The following is an 11508-nucleotide window of genomic DNA, read 5'->3' as shown; positions in this document are numbered from 1 at the left end:
ATTTTCTTAGCCTTAATATGAAATAAAAAAGAATAAGCTTTATAAATTAAGTTTTATTCTCTAGGATCTTACCAAGAACCCATGGATGAATGGCATCTTTTCTGATGCCAGCCATGTTACAAAATTTGGGGGACACTTTATACAGAAAGGACAAATAATCATAAAAATGAGTCAGACAACCAATGAGAGTTCATATAGATGATATAGTTCTACATTATGATCCTCTCAAAACTAGTAATATTTGTTTAAAATTCCTATTGATAAGAATCCCACTTAGGATGAAGAGAGAATATTTACAGATAGCCATAGGGTTTCTCTCCCCTCATCTGAGATGTGTCTTATCTTATGATTTGTTGACCCAGGTGAAGGAATTTATTTGTGCTATTACAAAACTGACCAGGTAATATTGACACAGACCAGGTCAATATTTAGATGTTGGAGACAGGCCTTGACACAGCAGATTGACATTTTTTGCACATGGAGACAACATTTAGATATACAACTGAGTATCAGACTTAGACAGTACCTTGGTTTGTACTAGTCATTCTAACTCTACGCACAATCACACCAAGCTACCCATGTCTGTTTTATTTTCATTTGTAACAGAAAGGGTAACCTGTTATGCAGACTTAATTTTGGAAAAGTCCCTTTGACATAGCATCCTCTCTGAAGGGGCCACTCTAGCAAGTAAGACCTTTATAGTGCTCACACAAAAGTGGTACAGATCCAAGACTTTACAAGACTGACCTTTGTGATCCAAGGAGTTTTACCCAAATCACCTCAGATCTTGAGTTCAATCACTTTCTCCAGGTGTCTTGAGGTAAATACCCAGGATCTGGTCAAGTCCCCAGATGTGAATGCCAAAACATCTTCACTAAAAATGTTCCCCAGCATTCCCTGCCCCGGAACATGCTTTGGTTGACATGTTTCAGTTCAGTGTGCTTAGGAAGTTCCTTCTCCTTGGACCAAGAAAATTGATAGAGAAGATTTCAACTTAACCCTTCACCCTTCAGAACTCTAATTCAGAGGTCAGAAAACTATGGCCTGAATCTTAAATCCAACTTCTTTGATTTGGCCTGTGGACTACAGTTTGCTTGACCTCTATCAATCTATTTTTCATATTCCCTAGCCCTCGGGCTGAATCTGGACTGTCTTCATCTCACAAGGTGCAAACACCTAGGTGTTTGCGTTAGAGAAAGTTACACCCTCCTATAGGAACAATGGGGCTCTGACTGGAAACTTGCAAGTTTGAAGCCTAGGTCTTCCCATACCTGCTGAGCTGGCTGGATGGGTGTCTGGGAAGCCTTGCTAGAGCTCTCACCATCTGTCTACCATGCACACTGCAATGACTTCCACTGTGGTTCTCGGGTTGGTCCCCCAGCCTCCCTCTGCCACCTGTTAACTGGGTCTCAGTTCTCTACCCTGGGCTAGTCCAATCCCCCATGACAGACATTTCTGGGAGATGTGCCCTTCTGTTCTTCTGTGGGTTCTGTCTCTCCAAAATCTGTTAAGAGACTTGATTTATCTTGGTTTTTAGGAAAAGACAGGAGTGTTTAAATAGTGCTTGGCTTCTCTCTACCATCTTGACTGGAAGCTCCCCTAAGCAGTTTATGTTTTCTTAAAATATGATATCTAAGGTGTTTTAAATATTATGGCTTTCGAGTAATCAAATAATTTCCATTTTATCAATCTTTTCCTCTGTCATTTGCTTCCTTGAGATATTTTATATTTTCTTCTGGATTTTTTCCATTCTTTTGATTTTTCTTTTTTTGTTTCTTGATATCTAATAGAATCATTAGTTTCCACCTGACCAAGTTTTAATTTTTAAGGAGTTATGCTATTCAGTATACATTTGTATCTATTTTAAAATTTGGCTTCTGGTCAAGAAAACTTCTGGAGGTGGGGGAAAATTATTCTTTCTTTGAATAGTAGCTTTTAGCTGCCTCTTGGGCACTGGTTGAAACAAAACAAGTGACTGTTGGCCATGAAGTGATTTTGCAGCCAAAAATTCCCATTATACAGTGGATGATGAGGACACCTGCCTCACATAAAACTGGACATGATCAAGAAGCTAGTGTTATTAAAGGGAAATGGTATAGATACTATGTGAAAGATTACAGAAAAGGGAATGGCTTGAAATGAGGTGACATCAGTCAAAACAGGTGTAAATTCATTAGTAAAATGGTGAGAAGGCTATAACTGCTTGAGTGAAGAAGAAAAGAAACACTTCTAATTTACCAATGGGTCAGTTAAATATATAGGCCAGGTGAGGCACTGGAAAGCAGTAGCATATAATCCTACTGCTTCAGTGATTGTGGAAAATATTGGACAGGGAGGAGCAGTCAATTATAAGAATTAATAGAGGCCTATGAAGCTATTAAAACTGACTAAGAAGGGGTGGCTAGGTGGCACAGTGGATAGAGCACCAGCCCTGGAGTCAGGAGGACCTGAGCTCAAATCTGACCTCAGACACTTAATAATTAACTAGCTTTGGGCAAGCCACTTAACCCCCTTTGCCTTGCAAAAACCATAAAAAAACTGATTAAGGAAAAGAATGCCATGTCTTTATTGATTCATGTGTAGTAGATAATGGTTTGACTATGGATACCTATATGGAAGGGAAATAATAGACAAATTCATAGCAATGACGTATGGGGGAAAAGAACTGTGGCAAGAAATATGGAACTGGCCACATGTTACTAACATCTCTGTTTTTCATGTAGATGCTCAGACCACAGCAGACACACCAGAGCATATAATGCCCATGTGTCTCAACTAATAAAAATAGCTATACTTCAACAAGAAGAAAGTGAATTTTATACACAAATTCAATGGTTGTAAAATCAAATGGGACACAGTCCATGTCTTATCTTAGTTGGGCAGTAGACTGGAGAATTTCTCTTCTTATCTCTCTCTTGAAACAAATCCAAACTGGATATTCTATTTGTCAGATGTAAAAGGAGAGATGAATTCCCCACACTGTTAAAATTGAACTAGCCTGAGGGAAATTATTTACTCAGATTTGGCAAACAGATTAGGTAAATCCACTCCCCTCTTAAAAAAAGATGTAGATACATGTAAACCTGTCTGAACACTTACTCTGGAGTGCTAGCTAAAAAGAATACTTTTAGAACTATAGATATCATTATCTTATACTATGTATCCCCCTTACAGATACAAAGTGATAATGGTATTTATTTTAAGGTATGAGAGACTGAGCAATTTTGTACTTATCATAATATAGAATGGATATATCATATACCTTATTACCCTCAGGTGACACAATTAATAGAAAGAATGAATGCTTTGTTAAAAGGAAAAAACTCAGAAATTTAGGAAATAATTCATATGCTCATTAGAAAAACAATTTATTTGAGGCCATACAACTCCATAACTAGCCTCTTAAAAATGGATTGATCCCCTTAGGGTACATGATGACCCCTAAGATTCAGATAAGAATACAGAGGCCAAAGAGCACAAAAATTACAATGGTGGTTTTACAACTTACATGCTAGACCTCCCTTCTTAGGGACTGTAGACTCTGTTGGTTATTATTTTCATATCATGACTCCTATAGACTTACCAACTGGAAAAATGATAATTGTCCCCATAGGGATTGGAATAAAAATTTCACCTGACCATTTTGGACCCAGACCTAGTTAGGCTGTAAAAGGGATAAATGTGTTGGGAAGAGTAAACAATTTAGAATATGTGGGAGAGATTAAAGTCATTTTGCAAAATCTAGGTCCTGAAACAAAAATGTGATTTATAGATTCCCAAATAGCTTGGCTGGTGATGTTCACTTAATTTAAAGAACAAGATGAAAAGATATCAGTACCACCTGTGGTCAGCACCTAAGGTGGTGATTTTGGCAGATCTATCTATCTATCTATCTATCTATCTATCTATCTATCTATCTATCTATCTATCTATCTATCTATCTATCTATCTATCTATCTATCTATCTATCTATCTATCTATCTATCTACCTATCTATCTATCTACCTATCTCTTCTCTCTTCCTGCCTTCATTCTTGCAAATTGCAGCCAGAAAAATCTGGTAGAAAACTACAGAAGACAGACAGTCCTGATAATTGTGAATTTGTTGCCTATTCTCAATAGAGTGTGCTTTTCACTCTTCCACATGAAACCAGGAAATAACTGCCCATACACCCTGGAAGGAGAAAAATTGAGCTAGTGTTATTTAATGGTGAGTGGGGGGTGGGGAGAAAAACAACAAACACTTCAGCTCCCTCTAGGATCATCATTTCCACAGACTCAAAGACTTACAAAGAATTTTGCACACACATTAAAATCTGCTTAGGTGTTCATTTTTTTCAAAATGATGAATTATAGTTGAATATTATATTTACTTTACTTTGCAATATAGAAATGCTCCCCCTTTATTCCAGAGTTCCAAAGATATGATACAAAGATGTGTTTCAATCTCCAGTCATCTTTCCAGTACTTCGGAAATAATTATTTGTTCTAAATTTCACCGAAACATTGTGAACTGAGTCTTAAATTCTCCTATTTCTGCAGATAGCAAAGGGTTTCTCTCCATGATTCATACCACCTTTGATTTGTCTATTTCTGGTTTTAAAATACCTTAAGTTATGGATGTTAGGTATTGATATAAGAGATTTGAGATTAATCATACATTAGCAGTTTTTTTATTATATGTAATAGTGCTAGTTATGATATATGATTTGGTGAGTGATCATTTGTAATCTATGGACTGAAGAAGGTTATAATGATGGGTTCAACATACCTTGATTTCCAGTAGAGGGTTGGATCAAAGGAATTCATTAGAACATCACCCTGGTATCTCATGGATTCATTATTCAATAGAGGTAAGTTTCACAACATACTACATACTTCCTTTTCTAGAGGAGACAAAATATGTGTGTGTATGTGTGTGAATCATGATTACTGAAATCAAGTCCTATATTAGAAAAATCATAAAAAGGACAAAATTATTTAGAGAGGGAACTCAGCTAAGAACAGATCTGATAAAAATCAAGAAAAACATAAATGGTACCCCATAGTGTTGTTTGTTTATAATTTCCTGAAGTTTACCCAACAAAATCCACACGACTCTGTATTACAAATATTAAAGGGTTTTGGGGGAGTTTGGTTTTATCTACAGGATCAAATAGTCATTATGATTCTAACAATTCTAATATTTTGTAATCATTTAGTTATGACTAATAGAAAGTCAGCCTTTATAAAAACCTCAGTATGTACATATGTGTGTGTTTGTTTGTTTGTGTGTGTGTGTGTGTGTGTGTGTGTGTGTGCGTGTGTATGATGATTATAATCTAGTCAACTGAATGATGGTAAAAGTAAAACATTAAGACTCCTATTGTATTTCAGAAATGTTTTAAGGACTTCATTTAACAGCATATGATAGGTCTAAAAGGAAGGCAGTCAGAAAATGCATCTTTTGAAGATGCTTTGTCATTGATATATGAATTTTATATCTGACTCTTTTATAATATTTCCTAACTTTTCAATTTATTTCCTGAAACTACTTACAATTTTTAATCCATTTATTTCTCTCAAGTTTTGAGGCAGATGATTTTTTAAAAACTAGTGCTTTTTAGTTCATAATGACTTTTGCAGATTGAGTACAATTAGAAATTCCGTTTATAATACAGAGATACAGAGCCAATCAGTATTAACCATTAAGTAGGAACAGTGCTGTGATTAATGGAAATTGTCTTTCTTTTTTTTTTTAAGTTTTTTGCAAGGCAAATGGGGTTAAGTGGCTTACCCAAGGCCACACAGTTAAGTAATTATTAAGTGTTTGAGACCCGATTTGAACCCAGGTAATCCTGACTCCAGGGCTGGTGCTTTATCCACTGTGCCACCTAGCCACCCCGTGGAAATTGTCTTTCGAATGAAAGGTATTCTAGTCTTACTGTTTAGGCTATCATTAAAGGAATTAAATTGCATAAAAGAGGACAGAAGCAGATGTTTTATTATTATAGTTCTTATATTATTATAGTTCTTATCATCATAATCATGATGATCATCATACTAATTTTAAGAATGTTGAGGTTGAAAAAAATTAGATATTTCCGCAATCACACAACTAGTTCTTATTTGCAACCACAGCATTGATTCCACAATGATAATTGCTCCTACTTATGGAAATTCATTTATTTATCTCATTTATTTGTTTATTTTCCTTTGCAATTTTTTTGGGGGGTAGTTGAAAAGCAGTAGAGTTAAGTGATTTGCCCTAAGTCACTCAGCTAAGTAATTATTAAGGATCTGAACTCAGGTCTTCCTGACTTCAGGGCTGATGCTCTATCAACTGCACTATCTAGCTGCCCCTTTCCTTTAAAATTTTATTAAAAAATAAAACAACACAAAGAACTTGTCTTTAAAGGTTAAAACATAAAGAAATATTAGCAATTACCTAATACAGGCTTTCTAAATTTGCAGATGAGATAATCAGAGACAAAGGGGAGTTTTACTTCTCAAAGGTCCTATATGCAGGGATTGAATGTATGGTTTTGACCACAAGTCATTTTTTTAAATTCTAAATTAAGATTCATTTTCATTTGTATCTTCTGTCTCTGGCAAAACTTTGATTGAAGAATTTCATTTGTTTGTCTAAAGTCTCACAGCTACAAAGTCTCAGAAGTAGAATTTGGAATCAGGTCTATTTCCAATTTAGATTTAAAATCTGTTTTTGGTTTTGGTTGTTTTGTTTGTTGATTTTATCTAGTACTTATTAATGATACTAATTTTATTATAAATTTCTAAATTTCATAATATATTATTTATATATTTTTTGAACTTTCTTTTGATTTTCCCTAAATTACTTATTTACAGTTTCATTTTTTAAAAATCTACTCACTCTCTTCGGAGCAAGAGATGGTTTATTACTATGTTTTGGGGTGAAGGTAATTTTTCCTGTTGTGGATGCATGTGTCTACTATATAGGAAGTATCCAGAAAAACTGTGCCAATGATCCCTCCATAGAAGTGAAAATTTGAAAATTGAAGTTTTATAAATGAATGTCAAAAGTTATTTTTACATGTAATGAGGGAAATGAAGTAACAAATAGTTTTGAAAAAGTAATACTTTTTTCTACTTTCTAAGATCATAACACATAGAAGAGACTGAGTATAGTTGAGGTAAAAGAAGCCTAAATTGCAACTTAGAGGAGTAAGTTTCTAATGAAGATTCTATTATTTACTGTTTCTCTGAGTTTTGGCAAATATCCTTGATATTTAAAAGGTGTTGTTCTAAATGACCTTTGGGTTCCCTGCCAACAGTAATTCTATAGTCCTGCTATTCTATAATTAGCATTGGCAAATTTTCTTCATTATAAATTTCCTAAACCAATTATACTCCTGTTCTGATTATTTTTCAAATAAAATCCCTATATTTTACAGAAGAAAAAAGTTGGGTTTATTGAATAATTAGTCCAAATTCATCTTCTGAAAATGTAATAGATTTTTTAATTTTGCGTTCTATTAATTAAGCAACCACATAGTCTTTCTCAATATATAATGCAATCTCCAACCCTACTTTTCTAAGTTCTATGTTTCTTTTTCAGATGTAATCTTTTTGAATGCTCCCTTCTTCTCTTCTTGTCTGTTCTCCAAATGAGGACAGTCAGCATATTTAAAAGACATGGTTGAAGTAACTTAGATTGGTTTAGCCAAGGGAAAATGGTTTTTCAGCAAAACATGAGAGTTCTAGTCAAGTATATGATTAAATGATAAATTCAGATAAGATTCAACTTTCATATTTAGTGCTAAGAAGAGAATAGTAGATGAACTTGAGTTGTAAAGAGCAGGATTTCAGCTTGATGTCTAAAATATTAAAAACATTTTACAAATAGTATTGATTAATAATGGAATTCACAATTTGTGGAGGAAGTGACTTCTCATTCATTAGTCAACTTCAAACAAGAATTGGAAGATAAATTGTTAGGATTGTTGTTGGACAAAGTATCAAGCATATGGTTATGGAAGGTGCGTGTCCAAAAGTGATTACAATATAATTGGGAAATATTTAGTAACATAAATCAAAATACAATAAAAATGTATATACTATATTTTAAACTAAGTCAGTATGCAACCCACACAGATACTTATAAATGAATTAATAATTTGAAATTTACACCATTTTTGTGGAATATATTCTGCTTTGGATATAGGTTGGTTCTGGATATACGGTTGGATATAGGTGTTTCAGTAGGTAAAGAATGAAGCCTGTTATCAGAAAAAACTGTGTTCATATATTACTTCTGATATTTATTGATTGTGTGACACTGGGCAAATCACTTGACTATGTTTGTCTCGATATCCTCATCAATAAAAAATGAGCTGGAGAAGGAAATAGCAAATCATTCCAATATGTTTGTCAAGAAATCCCCAAATGGGGTCAAGAAAAGTCAGACACAATTGAAATAACCAAACAATAAGAATAATATATTTGTTTTGAGGTTCTTTTTAACAGGGTAAGTATATTTTTTTCTTTCTCTCAAATAAAATGGCTCACATATGAGTTCCACAAAAATCAAGGAGATGATGTGAAGGACCCTGTGACAGTAGAAAAGACTCCTACTTTTTAATCATTATGACATATAAACTCATTGCAGCATCATATTCAATTATAGAATCATCTTTCATTTTTCAAATATACTTAGTCTAGCAGTTTGTATGTAATTTTTTTGTTCCTTTCTAGTTTAATATTTACACTCCCAGTTTGTAGATAATTTTGTGAATAATGTACAACAATGCATTAATAGAGAAATTAATTTTTGGAGCATGGCTGTAATAGAAAGAATATATTTTTTGATTGGGTTAGGTTTTTTTATTTAGTTAGATCAAGCATCCAAAACACACTTATTAAGTAATTATCCAGAGGAAATAGTTAGCTTAGTTTCATTCCTGCTAGGAAATAGAAAGACGGGGGAATACAAACAATGTTCAGTAAAAACACTTTACTTGAAGGCATTAATAATGTCACTTAATGAAATTAATGAATTAACATAGCTGAAAACAAATTTTTATATAAATTATATTTATATACACATATATATTAAACTTAAGTTAAATATTTAGTTGTTTTATGACTCAAATAGCCAAAATTTAGCTAGATCTGACATCTCTTCATGTACACTATGATGGAAGAAGAGTTTCTTCAAAAGCCTATACTGCATATGGATATACATTATAAATCTGAAAAGTTCTTATGAGATCTTTATTATGTCACTGGGCACCCAGCTTTACTTTTGGAGAAATATAAACTTACAAAAAAATTTCAGTGCACTAGTTCTCTTTCTCTTTCAATAAATAGATTCATATTCTGTCTATATATAAACACATATCTGCCTATATACATGAATACATAAGTGTGTACATGTATGCCTCCCTATGAATATTTATATATAAGTATATGAAATATGTGTATTTTCTATTGTTTTGTGTAGGGGAATATTCTTCCACATGATAACCTGCCAAATATTTGAAGGCAGTTCGCATGACATACCAAAATCATCTTTTCCAGGATAAGCATACACTATTATGTTTATTCTACCTCTTCAGATGATCTTAATATATATTTACTAGGGCCATAGCTCTGGTCATTTTTGATACATTGTTTTTAATAAAAACAGTGACAAAAATCTTATCCATAGTATGTTTTCCATGAATATACCTGCACTAAAATAACATTTCTTCTATTTTTCAGATATAGAACTTTATCCTGAATATAAAGAACCCAAAACAAAATGGGGGCTATGGGCAATGTCACTGAATTCATTCTCCTTGGACTTTCCTCTGACCAAAACATACAGATGTTTTGTTTTATCTTCTTATTCTGATATTTCAATATCATCATAGGAAACCTTTGTAATCCTTATCTCTATCCATTTTAGTCACCTTTTCCAATAACCAATGTTTTATTTCCTTGGTCACATGTCTTGTATGGACATTTACTACCAGTGTTGCACCAAAACTAATTGGGAATCTATTAACTAAGAAAAAAATCGCCTATGATTATTGCATGTTCCAAGTCTTCACTCTGCATTTCTTTGACTGTACTGAGGTGTTCATCCTTATGGCAATGGCCTTTGATCTCTGTGTTGCCATCTGTAAACCTCTCCACTACATGGTGATCATGAGCAGAAAGAAGTGCAACCACCTTTCTTTGGTTGCTTGGGCTAGTGGGGCTGCCCATTCCTTTCCTCAGTTGGCCATGACACTCAAGTTACCTTTCTGTGGTCCCAATGAGATTGATAATGATTTCTGCAACATTTTCCCCTTATTGAAAATTGTCTGCATAGATACCTAAACTACAGGTCTTCTTGTCCTCAATTCAGGGGTAATTATCTTCATGATTTTTGTGATTTTATTTGTTTCATATGCCATTATATTATGGACCCTGTGGACATATTCAGCTGAAGTGTGGCAAAAAGTTCTCTCTGTCAGTCTCACTTGACAGTTGTGGTCTTGTTTTTAGTACCTGCCATATTTCCTAACCTTCAACCTCCCACCCCTCCCCAGAGGATAATGTGTTTGCTATATTTTATACCATCATTGATCAATCCTTTAATTTATACTCTGAGATATACTGAGATGAAAAAATGTCATAAGAAAGGTGTCATGTCAAAAGTTTTTTTGGGAAAATAAATCTAAATTAGTTGCATTAATTTATTTTGGGATATTTCACAGATGGAAAACATGAGGTTGGATGTCAAAATGTAATGTTAAAATTAAATGTCTTGCTTACAGAAAATCAACATTGGAGACTGTACAGGGTGCTGGGCATTACTGTTATAAAAAAATAAATGGCAGAAGTTGCACGAATATCAAGGTTTGTGCTATATATATTTTTTCTCTCCCAACATATTTTAAATGTTTATTACATCTCAATTTTCTTATTTATAATGAAAGATTAGTATATTACTTCTTTCAAATATGTTATTTTATTTCCATTTAAATTAAACCTAAAATCAATAATGCACATACATGTAAAATATGTGAATATAATCTATTTGCATATATTTCATGTAATGGTGTATATTGTAATCTCTTGAAATGCTTTTTTATGTCTCTTCCATTAATCTCTTGACTGTCTCAAACTGAATAAAAATTATATTTTCCATATTGATCTATATAGGTCATTATGTGGCTTAATGAGTTTGAAAATTTATCATTAAGTCTTCATTTCCATTTTCTTGGCTATTTGTAGGCAGTCTATATAAATTAATGGTGGAATAATCTTTTGAAATTTCCCCTTATTTTTTTTTTTTTACTTCCCTATGTATTCTTAATAATCTAGATTTGAATGTGGCACTGGATTTTTCTTTTTTATTTTCTTTTATTTTCTTTTTAAATATTTATTTTCATATTTATTTATTCAATGTATTTATTTATTGTCCAATTGATAATTTATTTAATTTTTTCAATTACCTATTTTATGAAATTTTTCAACATTCATCCATATACATATAAATATTTATAAGTTACATAATTT

General features: G+C 33.0%; 1 pseudogene; it reads left to right on the top strand.

The window, feature by feature from the left end:
• Positions 1-9769: 9769 nt before the first annotated feature.
• On the top strand, positions 9770-10661 carry LOC141519648 (olfactory receptor 4P4-like; annotated as a pseudogene).
• Positions 10662-11508: the final 847 nt, after the last annotated feature.

This window comes from Macrotis lagotis, chromosome 3, assembly GCF_037893015.1.
Source record: "Macrotis lagotis isolate mMagLag1 chromosome 3, bilby.v1.9.chrom.fasta, whole genome shotgun sequence".
Lineage (NCBI taxonomy): Eukaryota > Metazoa > Chordata > Mammalia > Peramelemorphia > Peramelidae > Macrotis > Macrotis lagotis.
This window is presented reverse-complemented; position numbering and strand designations above follow the sequence as displayed.